This window comes from Tamandua tetradactyla, chromosome 4 (assembly GCF_023851605.1).
Source record: "Tamandua tetradactyla isolate mTamTet1 chromosome 4, mTamTet1.pri, whole genome shotgun sequence".
NCBI lineage: Eukaryota > Metazoa > Chordata > Mammalia > Pilosa > Myrmecophagidae > Tamandua > Tamandua tetradactyla.
This window is the reverse complement of record NC_135330.1, coordinates 151421856-151438832: the sequence shown is the minus strand read 5'-3', so window position 1 is coordinate 151438832 and position 16977 is coordinate 151421856. Positions and strand designations below refer to the sequence as shown.

The following is a 16977-nucleotide window of genomic DNA, read 5'->3' as shown; positions in this document are numbered from 1 at the left end:
TTTGAGGATTTTTTTCCTGACTTAGGGTTTAAATTTATACTTTCAAATGCTTAAATTTTATTCATGGCATTTTAGCAAGAGAACATTTATGTCAAATCAGAGTATTATATCTGGGTAAATGTATAAAGTTCAACAAAATGGATTATGCCTAGAAGTATCCAGATAGTAAATACTTCTTCTAAAATGGAGATCTACTGATGTTTTTGCAATCTTCATACTTTCAGTGCACGCATTACTTGCTGCCAAGTCATCTGTAATGCAACCTCACGGAGAGTTAAAAGGTAGGAAAAATGGCACGGAGGTGTGCACTAAAAGAAGCTGTTTCTCTGTTGGCAGCCACTCTGTAAAACGGATGCCAAGCACAGATGGTAAAGATGTTGCTGGCTTTCACTATTATCTTGACAGTCCAAATGCAGTCAGAGATCACTGGAAAAGGGGTAAATGCCACAACTCCCAGTTGAAGCAGCAAAACGTCTAGTCTTTCTAAATGCTTTCTTCAAAAATCAGGTTCTTGTCCATTTGCTTTTGCTTAACTTACTGACAGTGTACACGGAACAGAACAATAGAGGAGGAAGGAAAGGGGGTGGTGGAATCACAGCAGCAATCTTAGAAGCTACTTGGTGTTATATAAATCACCCTGATTTCTTGGTATATTCATATGCTGAGGGAATTACTTATTTTAAAGGTACATTTTACTCATTTCACTGTCCAGTTGGCAGCAAGGTAGATTGAAAAATTATCTTTATAAATCATGAGAGGGTTCTCATTAAACTGAGGAAGTTTAGCTCTTTTAACTCATAAATTGTATTCAAATGAAAGGAAACTTGATTGATGAGCTGATGCCATAGTCAAACGGGGAAAAAAAGATTACGGATTCTAATTATTAAGAAGCAATTCTAGTAAAACAGCATTTTTTTCCCCCTTAGTTTTCAAAATTTAAAACAAAATTTTAGTCTAAAATAATTTCATAAGAGAGAAGATCAAATGCAGATCAAGGAGTTTTAGATACCTAGGGCTAAATTAATTGCAGTTTTTAAACACAATTATTTCTAATAACATAAGAGAAAGTGAAATATCTAGGAGAAAAAATTTCAACATATTATAACCTAGGCCTATTAAAAATACATTTTTAAAAATTATACTTTGAGTCTGAATTAAACTTTGCTGAGTTGATTCTCGACAGGTGACATCCTTAAGGTACTCAATGTTTTACTCAGGTACAATTTTTTTCACCTTAGTAGGTAATGGTGAATTTACCATGATATTACAATGAAGGAACTTTGAGGTAATTTTTGATTTAACAGTTTTTATTATTTTATATATTCAAGTTGTTTGGTTAATACTTTTCCTTTGTCTCCATTATCTCCCCATGCAACTGTATATACTAAGTTATCAGTATTTCTTGTACAAACATATTTATTGGCATTTTGAAAATCCTTTCTCAAAAATCTCCCTATATAAATCCTTGAAAAAATTGTGAACATTGAAAATTATTGTCACTGTCTACTAATTTGATAGTCAAATGACACTACTATTGAGTGTGCATATAAGAAGATTTCTCATATTCCGTGATATGGATCTTGAGGAGAAGAACATATTTGCTTGTCTTACTCTGAATTCTAGAGTCCAAATTCTTTATTTGTAATTGGGAAAACTCCTGGGATATTTTATTTTATCTCATATTAGTTATTATTATTATTTGGAGTTTTACTTATGTGCCATGCTCAATGTTACATGTCAACAATCATGAAAATATAGTGCTTCATGTATTCTTTTTTATTATTTTTAAAATATATTTTAGTTCTTTCCTATACATATTCTGCAAAATTTCCAAGGTGTACAATGGTATCATATACAGAGAACCCAGAGTTCTTTAAAAAGTGGCATTGAATTAATCACAAGAATGATCAAAACCAGATAATGCAAAATAAATTTTCAGGTTATCAAAACTAAATATTCACTTAAAACTATTTAAGTGAAGACTTTTCATTGTAAAAGTATCCACTATTTAATCTCAACCCACATCAGCTGACTCAAACCATCATCTTATATATATATGTACAAATATATGAAAATACAGCAACATGGAGAAGGCAGCTTTACAATCTCAAAGACTGTCGCAACAGTTAAGATAAATAAATCTGTCACAGCTTATTTTGTGTTTTGTATTATTTGTTGACTTCTATGGATCAGTTCTTCATTAAGAACAAGTTCTCCTGGAGACAACCTTGATATGAATCTTATAAACTGCTAAATTGTTGAATTGATATCTGACTAAATGTGCAAATCAATTATTTTATTTATTTTATTATCTACATCTTTGCTTCATCACCATCTCTGGCTCTGAAATGCATTTTTCTGAACTCTCATATGTTCATTGAAGGACATGATGAAGACACTGGTGGAAGGTCCTGCCTGAGCTCGACATTTCCAAAGAATTGGCTCCCTGACATTGCTGACCGCTGTCTTCATCCAGAACAACACTGTTGTCCCTCTGAAGTGGTGGCTTCTGGACATTCTCTACCTCTTATGCTGACTCCTCCTGCACTGTGGAGGTTCTCTCAGATACTTCTGCACTGACTTTGTATTTTTGTAGGGACAGGTCATCTCCGGTCTTTGTTGAACAACTGTCAATCACCAGCTCTGTGGTGACCGAGGGGAAGACCTTCACCCTCATGTGGTATGGGACACCAGCTGCATTTCCTGGAAACAACACACTGCTTCTAGCAAGCTCCAGAGGTTCATTTCCACCAAGGAAGTTGTGATTTTCAGCAAGGAAGCACTATCACTATTTGTTACTAGTGTCTATAACTCTGATTTCAAGGCTATCTTTGTCATTCTTGAACTTCTTGGATGTTTGCCTCAAGTGGGGCTTTATATGATGAGGATGTCGGATAAGCCATCTTGGCACACTTGGTACCACCCACTTCCTGTGCAGATGCCAACTTAGCTGCCCAGCAACTTCTGCCTGTCAGGTGAGCGCTGTCAACCTGTGAACAAAGGAAGCACAGGCCTGGAAGCATCTACCAGCGTGGGTACAACTAGGGCTGGACTTGCATCATCTCCAAGAGCCCTGGAAGCAGTGAAGTTCAGATACATGTAAGGCACCAAGTTCAACAGAGATAATAATTTGTAAAGAGCTGCCCTTAATAGCTCTTTTATCAGGATAAGCCCTATTCCCAGTCCTACAAGCATGTCCCTAAACATTTACTGCTTTTAGAGCATAGAATCCACCTTCTTAGTCCAAGACCACCACTGGCTATCCTTTCCTGTCTATAACGAATCCCAACACTCCTTGCACTTCCCATGCTAGGCTCTGTAAGGAAAGGATGGCTCTGATATCAGCTGCTGCCATTTACTGAGTGATGATGTGTCAGGAACTGTGTTTGTGTTGTAACAGCCTTGAAAAGCAGCTTTATACCCATTTTATGAGGACAACTTGGGTAAGAAGCATGTTCAGGATTACACAGGTGATGTTTTTCTTGCAAGTCCCTGCTATATCACCACAGTTTACCCTGTATAAAATCTCCAGAAGGCAACCTCCTGGAACTGTCCAGATGCCTGTGTTAGGGACTAAACCAGGGTCACCTTGGATCTGTGACTCTAAAACAAACAGCCTTTTTCTGTAGAAATTTGCTTCTAAATGCTATCATACTCTCTGAAGCAGCAGTTCTCAAATTTTAAGGTGCAATAGGCTATTGAATGGGCTTGTAAAAATTCAGCTTTCCAGGACCCCTCCTGCAGAAATGAGCTCAACTGGTCCCAAAACCCAGGCAGCAGAGGCTTTTAGAGGCCCCTGGTGCAGGCCATCTGTGCCCAGTCTTTAAAAAATATATTGTAGTTATCTATATATGTAACATAAAATATGCCTTTTTCAGTATAAAGTTCAGTGGCATTAATTACATTTACAATGCAGTACTACCATCACGACTATCCACCATCAAAACTCTTCCAACACCCTAAACAGAAACTCTCTACCCATTAAGCAATAACTCCCCATTCCCTCCTAATCTCAGTCCTTGGTAATCTCTGGTCTACTTTCTGCCTCTATGAATTTGCTTATCCTAGATAATTCATATAAGTGCTATCACACAATATTTTTCCTTTTGTGTCTGACTTTCTTCACTTAGCATTATGTTTTCAAGGTTCATCCTCATTGTACTTTGTATCAGAAATTTATTCCTTTTAAAGGCTGAATAATATTCCAATGTATGCATATACTACTGTGCCAATTTGAATCTGTGGTGGATCCCAGAAAAGCCATGTCCTTTAATCCTCATTCAATATTGCTGGCTGGGATTATTTTGATTGTTTCCATGGAGATGTGAGCCATCCAATTGTAGGTGGCAACTTTTGGCCAGATAACTTCCATGGAGTTATGACTCAACCCATTAATCCTTTAAAAGAGGAAACATTTTGGAGAGAGTCCCTTTTGAGAGCCATGAGAAAGCCACAGGAGAATCTCTCACAGACATGAGGCTGAGAGAACCAGAGTCCACCATCCAGTGACCTTTGGAGATGGAGAGAGAGAATGCCCCTGGGGAGCTTCATGAAACCAGAACCTGAGAGAGAAAGCTAGCAGACTGTTGCCATATTTGCCATGTGCCTTCCCAGTTGAGAGAGAAACACTGAATCCACTGGCCTTTCTTGAATGAAGGTAACCTTTTCTTGGTGCCTTAATTTGGACACTTTTATAGGATTGCTTTAATTGGGGCATTTTTTAGGCCTTAGAACTGTAAACTAGCAACTTATTAAATTCCCATTTTTAAAAGCCATTTCCTTTCTGGCATATTACATCCCAGCAGCTGGCAAACTAGAACAACCACATTTTGTGATATATTGATGGACACTTCAGTTGCTTATACTTTTTGACTATTGTGAATAATACTGCCATGAACATCAGTGTATAAGTAAGCATCTGTTCGAGTACCTGCTTTCAGTTTCTTCATGCATACCTAGGAGAGAGATCACTGGTCTATGGTAATTCTGTTTACCATTTTGAAGAACTGTCAAACTGTTTTCCATAAGGACTCCAACATTTTACACTTCCACTAGAATCAAGGGAGTTTCCAATTTTTCTCTATCCTTGTCAACACTTGTCACTATCTGTTTTTTTTTTTTCCTTAAACCATCCCAGTGGATGTGAAGTGGCAGCTCATTATAGTTTTGACTTCCATTTCTCTAATGGCTAATGATGTTCTTTTGTATCTTATCATGTGCTTTTAGGCTATCTGTGTATCTTCTTTGGAACAATATCTATTCAAGATCTTTGTTCACTTTTCAGTTGGTTCCTTTGACTTTTTGCTGTTGATACTGCCCCTTCGATTTGCAAGAATCAAATCTGGTAGCATTTTAGCTTCAGGCTCATGATGGATAAAACCACCTCTGAGTACCAGCTTCAAAACTGCAAGAATTTATTGCACTTTTTTCTAGTTTGAAGCATTCTTGGTCTTCAGCTGGGCAACCTGGTTTGTTCCCACATGAACAACACTAAAATGAAACAACTTTCTTGTAGTCGAGGTCCTCCTCTGTTGGTAAGGTCTGTGGTGTCGGGAGTATCCTTCCTGCTCCTCATAGAGCAGCAGCCCCCACCCCTGCCAGCACTGCCCACTCAGCCAAGAACCTCACCCAGGTCAAATGCTCTTAAAACACCTCTTCATGTGCTCTTAACCCTACGCCACAGATCCCTCTTTTTTCAATATTGTTATGAATCCAGTGATAACCTGGTACAGTCAGGATAGCCTGAAATTAATGGTAATGAATGCTGTTCATGACAAATATATTGGGCATTGTGTCAATAAATCAATTACACCATTGCATATCTTACCAAATCAATAACTTCTCTCTAATAAATTGTTAAGTGCCATATTTCAACCAGACGAACACCAAAATCAGTAGCTGACTGAATTACTATAGCATATCTTTGATACTGAGGAAGTACTTGCAAAATACAGATTTATATAGTTGAGAGTGAAATGGATTTCTTTATCCTTTAGACTCAGGAACTATGGAGAGGAGGTGAGGATGGTTGAAGTGGGGAATAGGTTCTTGGCAATACTCATTACCTTCCACAAATGTTTCTTTAGGGTATTGAGAAGGAGTGATTTGTAAAGGACAAAATCTAATTATGTAAATCCTTAGAAATGTGCCATTCTAACTCCATTTGATATGTATGTGGAAATGCCTGGCAAATTTTCAACTTATTTCAGTCCAGTCCACTGTCTCCTGTTAAAGATTAGCAAAAAGGAGAAAGGAAAATCAATCCTTAAGCTGTTTTGGGAAAACAAGACTATTTTAGGTAACACCGGGTATGGTAGTTAGGGTCAGGTGTCAACTTGGCCAGGTGAAGGTGGCTAGTTCTGTTGCTGTGGACATGAGCCAATGGCATGTGCAACCTCATCTGTTGCTGATCACACGTGTAGTCAGCTAGGTGGTGTGCCTGCTGCAGTGAATGATGTTTGATTCAATTGGCTGGTACTAAATGAGAGAGTGCAAGGTACCACAGCCCAAGCAGCTCAGCAACCTCATCTCAGCACTCACAGCTCAGCCCAGGGCTTTGGAGATGCAGAAAGAAATCACCCTGGGGAAAGTTGTTGGGATGCAGAGGCCTGCAAAGAAGGCCAGCAGAGATCACCCTGTGCCTTCCCATGTAAGAATCTCAGTTGAAAGTCAGTGCCTTTCCTCTGAAGAACTATACATTTTTAAATTAATAAATTCCCTTTTGTTAAAAGCCAATCTATCTTTGGTGGGTTGCATTCTGTTAGCTAGCAAACTAGAACACTGAGTAAATGGAAGAAGTTAATAGTAGTCATATATATTATTTCTCAACAATTCTAGATGTTTGTTCTACTTTTAACCATTAGTTTGGATGATAAATTTAACTAAAATACTATATTTGTGTAAAACATACATTGTAAACCTCAATATAAAACAATAGAATGTGCAACACTGCCATATATTCACGGTATGAGATACTAGAGGACAATTAAAATAATTGATAAGACTTATGTGTATTTATACATATGATTAAACCATATTTAAAAAAAAACATAAAGCAATTCACAAAATTATCCTTAAAGTAGGATATGACATCTAAAATGGTATGCAAAATATTTTTTATTATATATACACAATATACACACATCCTGATTTATTCAAACAAAACAGATAAAGGTTGGCATTTAAAATGGATAATTCTCAAAGATAGACCATATTCTGGGTCACAAAGCAAGTCTCAACAAATTTAAAAAGATTGAAACCATACAAAACATTTTCTCAGATCATAAAGGAATGAAGTTGGAAATCGATAATAGGTACAGCACCAGAAAATTCACAAATATGTGGAGGCTCAACAACACACTCTTAAACAACCAGTGGGTCAAGGAAGAAATTACAAGAGAAATCAGTAAATATCTTGAGGCAAATGAAAATGAAAACACAACATATCAAAATTTATGGGATGCAGCAAAGGCAGTGCTAAGAGGGAAATTTATTGCCCTAAATGCCTATATCAAAAAAGAAGAAAGGGCAAAAATTCAGAAATTAACTGTCCACTTGGAAGAACTGGAGAAAGAACAGCAAACTAACCCCAAAACAAGCAAAAGGAAAGAAATAACAAAGATAAGAGCAGAAAATAAATGAAATTGAGAACATGAAAACAATAGAGAAAATCAATAAAACCAGAAGCTGGTTCTATGAGAATATCAATAAGATTGATGGGCCCTTAGCAAGACTGACAAAAAGAAGAAGAGAGAGGATGCAAATAAATAAGATCAGAAATGGAAGAGGAGACATAACCACTGACCCCACAGAAATAAAGGAGTTAATAACAGGATACTATGAACAACTTTATGCTAATAAATACAACAATGTAGATGAAATGGACAACTTCCTAGAAAGGCATGAACAACCAACTTTGACTCAAGAAGAAATAGATGACCTCAACAAACCAATCACAAGTAAAGAAATTGAATCAGTCATTAGCTATGCCTGGACTTCTACAACAGAAAAAAATAAACTTGCACTTTGTTAAACTGTAAAAAAAAAAAAAAAAAAAAAAAAAAAAGCTTCCCAAAAAGAAAAGTCCAGGACCAGACAGCTTCTCATGTGAATTCTACCAAACATTCCAGAAAGAATTAGTACCAACCCTGCTCAAACTCTTCAAAAAAATTGAAGTGGAGGGAAAGCTATCTAATTCATTCTATGAAGCCAACATCACGCTCATATCAAAACCAGACAAAGATATTACAAAAAAAGAAAACTACAGACCAATCTCTCTAATGAATATAGATGTAAAAATCCTCAACAAAATTCTAGCAAATCGCATCCAGCAACACATTAAAAGAATTATACATCATGACCAAGTAGGATTCATCCCAGATATGCAAGGATGGTTCAACATAAGAAAATCAATTAATGTAATATACCATATCAACAAATCAGAGCAGAAAAATCACATGATCATCTCAACTGATGCAGAGAAGGCATTTGACAAGATTCAACATCCTTTCCTGTTGAAAACACTTCAAAGGATAGTTATACAAGGGAACTTCCTTAAAATGATAAAGGGAATATGTGAAAAAGCCACAGCAAATATCATCCTCAATGGGGAAATACTGAAAACCCCCCCCCCCTAAGATCAGGAACAAGACAAGGATGTCCACTATCATCACCATTATTCAACATTGTGTTGGAAGTTCTAGCCAGAGCAATTAGACAAGGAAAAGAAATACAAGGCATCAAAATTGGAAAGGAAGAAGTAAAACTCTCACTGTTTGCAGATGATATGATAATGTATGTCAAAACCCCTGAAAAATCCACAGCAAAACTACTAGAGCTAATAAATGAGTACAGCAAAGTGGCAGGTTACAAGATCAACACTCAAAAATCTGTAATGTTTCTATACACTAGTAATGAGCAATCTGAAAGGGAAATCAAGAAACAAATTCCATTTACAATTGCAACTAAAAGAATAAAATACTTAGGAATAAATTTAACTAAAGAGACAAAAGACCTATAAAAGAAAACTACAAGAAACTGTTAAAAGAAATCACAGAAGACCTAAATAGATGGAAGGGCATACCGTGTTCATGGATTGGAGGACTAAATATAGTTAAGGTGTCAATTCTACCTAAATTGATTTACAGATTCAATGCAATACAAATCAAAATCCCAACAACTTACTTTTCAGAAATAGAAAAAACAATAAGCAAATTTATCTGGAAGGGCAGGGTGCTCCGAATTGCTAAAAGTATCTTGACGTAAAAAAAATGAAGCTGGAGGTCTCACGCTGCCTGACTTTAAGGCATATTATGAAGCCACAGTAGTCAAAACAGCATGGTACTGGCATAAAGATAGATATATTGACCAATGGAATCGAATAGAGTGTTCAGATATAGACCCTCACATCTATGGACATTTGATCTTTGATAAGGCAGCCAAGCCAACTCACCTGGGACAGAACAGTCTCTTCAATAAATGGTGCCTAGAGAACTAGATATCCATATGCAAAAGAATGAAAGAGGACCCGTATCTCACACTCTATTCAAAAGTTAACTCAAAATGGATCAAAGATCTAAACATTAGGTCTAAGGCCATAAAACAGATAGAGGAAAATGTAGGGAAATATCTTATAAATCTTATAATTGGAGGCTTTTTTTAGACCTTCCACCCAAAGCAAGAGCACTGAAGAAAGAAATAAATAAATGGGAACTCCTCAAAATTAAACACTTTTGTGCATCAAAGAACTTCATCAAGAAAGTAAAAAGACAACCTACACAATGGGAGACAATATTTGAAAACGACATATCAGATAAAGGTCTAGTATCCAGAATTTATAAAGAGATTGTTCAAATCAACAACAAAAAGACAGCCAACCCAATTACAAAATGGGAAAAAGACTTGAACAGACACTTATTAGAAGAGGAAATACAAATGGCCAAAAGGCACATGAAGAGATGCTCAATGTCCCTGGCCATTAGAGAAATGCAAATCAAAACCACAATGAGATATCATCTCACACCCACCAGAATGGCCATTATCAACAAAACAGAAAATGACAAATGCTGGAGAGGACATGGAGAAAGAGGCACACTTATTCACTGTTGGTGGGAATGTCAAATGGTGCAACCACTGTGGAAGGCAGTTTGGCGTTTCCTCAAAAAGCTGAATATAGAATTGCCATATGACCCAGCAATACCATTGCTAGGTATCTACTCAGAGGACATAAGGGCAAAGACACAAACGGACATTTGCACACCAATGTTATAGCAGCATTATTTACAATGGAAACAGCCAAAATGTCCATCAACAGATGAGTGACTAAACAAACTGTGGTATATACATACGATGGAATATTATGCAGCTTTAAGACAGAATAAATTTATGAAGTATGTAACAACATGGATGGACCTTAAGAACATTATGCTGAGTGAGACTAGCCAAAAACTAAAGGACATATACTGTATGGTCTCACTGATATGAACTGACATTAGTGAATAAACTTGGAATATTTCATTGGTAACAGAGACCGTCAAGAGATAGAAATAGGGTAAGATATTGCGTAATTGGAGCTGAAGGGATACAGACTATGCAACAGGACTGGATACAAAAACTCAGAAATGGACAGCACAATACTACCTAACTGTAATACAATTATGTTAAAACACTGAATGAAGCTGCATGTGAGAATGATAGAGGGAGGAGGACTGGGGACATAAATGAAATCAGAAAGAAAGATAGATGTTAAAGATTGAGATGGTATAATCTAGAAATGCCTAGAGTATATAATAATAGTGAAATGTACAATGTACAAATTTAAAAAAATGTTTTTGCATGAAGAAAAACAAAGGAATGTCATTATTGAAAGGTGCTGAAAATAGATGGTAATTAATATTTTAAAATGTCACCTTATCTGTGAGACTAAAGCAAACAATGTTTATTTGTTGCAAAATTTATATTTTGACTAGTGCATTTCCTAATATAACTTATGTAGATATTTTGATTGAATGCCATAAGTACTTGGAATCTCAGGTAGGGCATGAGATTTTGTTGGTTTGTCCAGAGTGATGCCCCAATGAATCCCAGAGTGATTCGATCAGTGAGTGGAAAAGTATTTGCAAAGCTCCCTTCGGGGAGTGGTGAGAACAGGGAGTAATTCAACTTCCCCAAGTTGAATTCTTGATATTCTCACAAGCTTGTGGACAACCAAAGCTACAGTCTGAGCCCCCAGTCTTGGGGTTTGTTCATATGAAACTTAACCCCACAAAGGATAGGTCAAGTCTACTTAAAATTTAGGCCTAAGAGTCACCCCCAAGAGAGCCTCTTTTGTTGCTCAGATGTGGCCTCTCTCTCCAGCCAACACGATGAGCTATCTCACCACCTTCCCCCTCTCTGTGTGGGACATGACTCCCAGGCATGTGAACCTTCCTGGCAACGTGGGACAGAGATCCTGGAATGAGGTGAGACTCAGCATCAAAGGATTGAGAAAAACCCTAGAATGAGCTGAGACTCAGCATCAAGGGATTGAGAGAAACTTCTCGACCAAAAGGGGAAGAGTGAAATGAGACTAAGTGTCAATGGCTGAGAGATTCCAAACAGAGTTGAGAGGTTATCCTGGAGGTTATTCTTACGCATTAAGTAGATATCACCTTGTTATTCAAGATGTAATGGAAAGGCTGGAGGGAACTGCCTGAAAATGTAGAACTGTGTTACAGTAGCCATGTTTCTTGATGATGATTGAACAATGATATAGCTTTCACAATGTGACTCTGTGACTGTGAAAACCTTGTGTCTGATGCTCCTTTTATCTACCATATCAACAGACGGCTAGAACATATGGAATAAAAATAAATAATAGGGGGAACAAATGTTAAAATAAAAAAATGGCATTTTAAATATAATAAACTGTAATGTTTAATAACCTAAAAGACAAAAATGTATTTTGAATTATTAGTGTGTGCATGTGAGAATTAAATTGCTAACTAAAATTTTGTGTAAGTAAACAGTCTATTGCTTGAGAATTAATAAGGGCAAATTTTGTACCATATCGTTGGAAGGAAGATATTATAGGAGGCTACAATATATTCCTTACAAATATTAAGATAATCTTTAACTTACTTTTAGGCATTTTTTCCTCCCCTCAAAAGGAAAGTTTTACATCTGCTGCATTGTACTAGAGAGGTATTTTTTATTCTGATAGCTATAATTTTTAAAGGCCATTATCAAACCAGAGTGTATTCAGATATGAATGGTCTTGAAACAATCATAAAATAATAAACTGGAGATTAGTATTGATAGCTAAATTTGACTAGGCAAGATATAGAGAGGCCATTTCATGTAAATGAAAATAAATATGAAGAAAAATGAGATAGATTCCATGTATTTATAGAATAATTATTAGGAACACATAGTAGAAATGTCCTAGGCAAAAATGTATGTTTTCCATGATGCTGATCACCCTGTCTCTCTCATATCCAAAAGGTCAATATTTCTCAAATCTAAATTTTTGAGAAAATATTTCTTATGCTCTGAAACATTTCGCAAAAATTTGTAAATATACTTATCCCATTTCCAAAACTCTCAGGTTACCTTAGACGCCCTTATTAATAGTTTTGTCAAATTCAATTTTTGTCTCCCTCCTATTGATTTTCCAAATCCCAACTAAAGTGTTGTTCACAAACACTAAATTTCATTATGCTATTTTCTTTGCTTAGTGCTTCTTAAAATCTTGATATTTCTCTTAGTATGAAACACAAACTGACACGTAACCAAGCCCACCTAAAACACATATGCTTTGTGGAACATCCACTAAGTTATAAAAGTAAACACTAGCCATTTTGAATTCTTACTCATGTCCACGACTTGTTTGGCCTCTGTCTTGAGGATGTTGCAGATGTTTCTTTTACACGCTTTACCTAGGTAACTTATATTTTTCATTTAAAACTCACTTTTCTACAGATATTTCCATGGTTTCTTGGTGAGTTTCTGGTGGGCTTAGGCTTTCCCACATCACCATATATTTCCCTTGTGGTTGACCTTGTTCAATTTTTAGTTGCTTGATTTATATTATATTTCTAATCTAATATAGCAGTTTGAAAAGGACTAAAAGATAGATTTATATGAAATAAACATCCCAAAATAACCCGATCAATAAAATTTGAGTTACGAGGAGGCAGAATTTATGAGGAATAACTTTTTAGTAATTGCAGTTGCAAAATCACTGTCAAGGAAGCAGTGAATTTTGTTACACATAATGTCTATATAAATATAGATGATATTCTATGACTGGTGAGAAACTCTGGGTTGTATTTTGGAATAAAAGATCACAAAGAAATGTCCAGATTTAAACTATGTTTTATTCTATTTATTGTTATAATCTCATAAAAGAAAACATTTCTTTTGGTCAACATTACATATTTCCAACAGCTTTTGGTGTGTGATTTTTTTTGCCTTCATCAATTTACCCAATATTTAAATAAATTTTCTCAGTATTATATAAAAAAAAAACTGATTGTTCACTTTCAGTAGTGAATATCCAAGTGGTTTAAAATGCCATGTACTTTTCTCAACAAGATTTTTTCTTTGCTAACTTCTAACAGTAAGTTCTTTTGGCTTTGTTAATGGTTAAAAATTAAATTGCTTTATAGTTCTTCTAATTATTTGGGACTCTTACTTTTTAATATTTCATCAATTAAAAGCATTTGAGAAAAAAGAAAGGTTATCCTTGGGAGAATGGGGAAAGAGGATGCAATGAGCAAAAAGAAAATTAAATGAGCAGGGAGATACAGAAATGAGAAAAAGTTTTTGTTACATGGTGAAATCAGTGTATAAAAGTGGTATTTGCTGCCTAAATTTATTTTTACGACCACGTTCCCTTATTTGTGGATTAACATTCTAAATTTTAATTTTAGATGAAGGAAAAATCTATTTGAGAAGGTTGATTTCTTGTTAGAAATAAAATAATTAGAAGTATCATGCTTATAGTAAACTTGAGCAACTTTTGGCTACTATTATTTTAGATATGATACAAACATATAAATAAGTATAATGTATCTGGGATTTCAACTCATCCTATTGTATATTTCTACTGAACTCTTAGATTTCAACTTATTGCTGTCACCAGCTGTATTCATTAGTGCTCTCTAGAGAAGCAGAACCAACAGGATGTATCTGCAAATGTAAGATTATAAAAGTGTCTCAGGCAACCGTGGGAATGCAAGGGTTCCAAATTCGTAGGGCAGGCTGCGAAGTTGGCAATTCCGATGAAGGGTCTCCACAAACTCCACAGCCTCTCAGGCTCGCTGCCTGAAGAAGTAGTGAAAATTCTCTGTTCTCCCTTAAAAGTCTTCAACCAATTAGATTAACCCAAGTGATTGGATTACCTCTTTGCAGGAGATGCTCCCTTAGTTGATCGTAGATGTAACCAGTCACAGATGCAATCAATTGACTGATGATTTAATAAACCAGCCTTCTGATTTATCAACCAGGCTTGAAATATACCTGTAGTAATGGTTAAGCCAGTACTTTCTGACCAGAGAACTGGGCACCATCAACTAACCAAAATGACACCAGAACCTAACCATTTCACCCTCCACTCGATATATTTGAGATGGGAATTTGAATAGATAGTGCCATTCTTTGCTTGCATTTCCTTTGTTTTTTTCCTATTGGATAATTTACAACAATCTTCTTAGTCACCTCCATATTCCTAGTCTAACATTTTCCTTTAAGCAACATTTCCTATGTCTTAGGAAATAGAATTTTGCACTATTCCATGCATTGGGCTTATTCCACTGAAACTATGTTTAATGTATTAACTTTCTGTTGCTATTATAACAATTTGCCCAAAATTAGTGGCTTAAAAGAACATACATTTATTATCTTATAGTTCTGAAGGTAAGAAGTCCCTTTTGCCAGATAAGACAACATATTTACAGACTCAAAGGATTAGGACATGAATAATTTGGTGGGTCCATCATTCATCCCAATATACCTATTAAGTTTGTTTCATCATTTTACTCTGTTCACTGTATTACTATGTCAAAAGTAATAGAATATATCTATTTTAGGTATTTCCCTTTCCAAACTAATCTTTAAAAATGTCCAATCCCATCTACCACATTAATGAAGGAAAAATTTGAGGACTTAGAATTTGTTTGAGATGTGGCGTTCACATAAGCCAAATACCTGAAATTAGAGCGTCTTCATATAACCATGTGTATCACTGATTTTATGTATAATATTTGCTCTTTTGTATTACAGTTATTTCACAAGCAGTATTAAAGAACAGAGAATATTCTTTCAAGGGTATTCTTGTGCATCTTAGAACCACCTATAGTTCTAGAAACATGGACTGCTCCGAATACAGGATCAACGAGGTTTACAAGCTGAGGCATATTTGGAATGATTAAGACCAGTTGTTTAGAGACAGACAGCCTGGGTTCAGAGGGCAGTTCTCTTCCTAGCAGATTGTGTAACTTCAGCTAAGTAAATCCCTAATAAGTCTCAGTTTCTGCAACAGTATAACATGGACAATAATGGCATTGAATTCATAAGGTTGCCATCAAAATTAATTGAATAAGTATATATGAAATACCAGGCAAGTAAAAGCTCAATACATATTAGCTTTGAAATTGAATTTCACTGTACATTAATCAGGTTTTTCTATTTGTCATTCTGAAACTTCTGAACAAATGAATTAATTTTTCATGTTTCAGAAGCATCTTGACTTGAAAGTATGATGTCTTCAAAGCAACGCATTTAATTACCACCTTTGTATTATCAGGGCTCTCTAGGAAAATAACTGGCAGTAGATAACTGTAAATAGTATGAGATCTTTATAAGAATTCTCCCATCTGACTATGGGAATGGGTAAACCCAAATCTCTAGAGAAATCCACAAGCTGGGAACTCTGGTAAAAGTTTTCGATAAATTCCCCTAGAGAAGCTGACTGGCTGAAGTGGAAATGGAAATTCTACTTACTGCAGATATCATCACTTCTCCTTTTAAAGCCATCGACTGATTGGATTTGAGTTTTCTCCTTGTTGAAGGTGATCTCCTCGATTGGTTGTGGATATAATTGCCATAGATGCAATCGATTTACTGATAGATTAAGTCCACAAAATATGCTCACAATTATAGTAAGGCCAGTACCTGCTTGACCAAATAACTGGACAACATAACTGGATTATTTGACATATGAACTTAACTATCCCATACCTCTTTGCAGTTATGATGCTAATTGTACAGAGTTATTTTTGTATTTAGATATAAATTTGATTAAAATATTATAGACAAACAAAAACTTGTAAAATATTTGAATTGTCAACTTTATGGAATTTTAAAAAAAATAGCAATTAGGTTTAATATCTGAAGCAAAGTGAATTGCAGATACTTCTGTGCCAGTTCCAGGAGATTTTCATTTCTTTTAAACACTGTTTTGCTAAAAAAGTTATATTAATTTTAATTTTGTCTCCAGGAATCTACTTTTAAGTATAATATATATAGCTAAGAAGAAATATTTAAGGATATAACATTGGTTTCTTGAAAGAAAATTAATGTAGGTAGCTTTTATATGGTAGTATACTTTACGTGCTTTGGAAAAAGCACCAGTATATTTAGAAACGAACTGTTGGATTTATTTACCCCAAATAATCTAAATTTTATTTCTAGAAATTAAAGAGATACTGCCTCTATTAACAAATTTTAAAATGACAGCAACCAAATCATTAGATTTCTGGAAATTAAAAATATAAGAATGTGTATATATATATATATATATGTATATATATATATATATGTATGTATATATGTAGTGCATACAATAGTATAAATGCCATCAACACAGTACTTCAACCAATATTTATAAACTTTCAGGGATTGATCTTGTACAACAAGTAGATTTTAAAACAATCTTTTTATTTAGGTCTAACAAATATAAAGATGATTGTACAAATCCCACGTGAAAAGTTCAACCAA

The 16977-nt window shown here is 35.3% G+C and overlaps 1 pseudogene; it reads right to left on the bottom strand.

The window, feature by feature from the left end:
* Positions 1-2312: 2312 nt before the first annotated feature.
* On the bottom strand, positions 2313-3023 carry LOC143680526 (UPF0688 protein C1orf174 pseudogene; annotated as a pseudogene).
* Between the last annotated feature and the right edge of the window lie 13954 nt (positions 3024-16977).